This window comes from Octopus bimaculoides, chromosome 2 (genome assembly GCF_001194135.2).
Source record: "Octopus bimaculoides isolate UCB-OBI-ISO-001 chromosome 2, ASM119413v2, whole genome shotgun sequence".
NCBI classification, from domain to species: domain Eukaryota; kingdom Metazoa; phylum Mollusca; class Cephalopoda; order Octopoda; family Octopodidae; genus Octopus; species Octopus bimaculoides.
The window spans coordinates 191,046,166-191,047,237 of record NC_068982.1 but is presented as its reverse complement, the minus strand read 5'-3'; the positions used below and the strand labels follow the sequence as shown (position 1 = coordinate 191,047,237).

The 1,072-nt window shown below is 41.0% G+C and overlaps 1 protein-coding gene across 6 annotated transcripts in view; it reads right to left on the bottom strand.

Annotated features, from left to right (window-relative positions):
• Window positions 1-1,072, bottom strand: part of LOC106871093 (cGMP-inhibited 3',5'-cyclic phosphodiesterase 3A) — a 282,517-nt gene that overhangs the window by 22,565 nt on the left and 258,880 nt on the right. The window lies entirely within an intron of this gene.

The following is a 1,072-nucleotide window of genomic DNA, read 5'->3' as shown; positions in this document are numbered from 1 at the left end:
GCACATAAGATGTACCATCTTGAGCGTGACCGTTGCCAGTGCCCCTGGACTGGCTCTTGTGCGGGTGGCACATAAAAGACACCATTTCGAGCGTGGCCGTTTTCGTGTGGGTGACACGTAAAAGCACCCACTACACTCTCTGAGTGGTTGGCGTTAGGAAGGGCATCCAGCTGTAGAAACTCTGCCAAATTAGATTGGAGCCTGGTGTTGCCATCCGGTTTCACCAGTCCTCAGTCAAATCGTCCAACCCATGCTAGCATGGAAAGCGGATGTTAAACGATGATGATGATGATGATATATATATATATATATATATGATGGGCTTCTTTCAGCTTCCATCTACCAAATCCACTCAAGGCTTTAATTAATAACAGAACGACACTCCCTCAGACAGTGTAATTAAAAGTAAGTTGTAAACATGAATGCTGTTATAATAAATATTAACAGATGCGCATTAGTGTTGCAATGAGGTGCTGCAACAATGCTGGGTTCTTCAAATCATGCCAAACAACAGAGAATTCGATGGCATTTTTATTGATCTTGCAGACATGCCTGAGTACCATCCATAACTTGTGGCAACCAGTTGCTGAGATGCTTTTATGACAACACAACTAACAGCCAGGCATTCCTTAATTCATAAATTGTTACAATGCCTATGTAACAATTGATAGAGTCCATGAAGGAAGCTCCAAAACAGATCTTTGATCCTCTAGACGGACAGATAAACTTAATAATCAAGAAGTTGTGTGTGTGTATATACCATGTTCTCCGTTTTTTTTTTTTGTTTTCTTTTGTCTTTGTTGCTATACACATTCGCTAGCTTTCTTACAAAGGGGTCTAATACTCCTAGCTTCGACTTTTTTGGGGGACAACCAGATCGAACCATCTCAAGTGTAACTGCCCGAAATGGTCGTGACCTCTAGAACTTGCCTGAGGAAAGAAAGCCACGAATGACCCATCCTTTTTTTTTTTGCCTGTCCTTCTAATTGTTGTTTCTCTTGTCTGCCTTTGTATCGTCAATCTGTCTGAATGTTTTAATGTCCTCCATTGCGTTTTTGTTTCATTTATATAT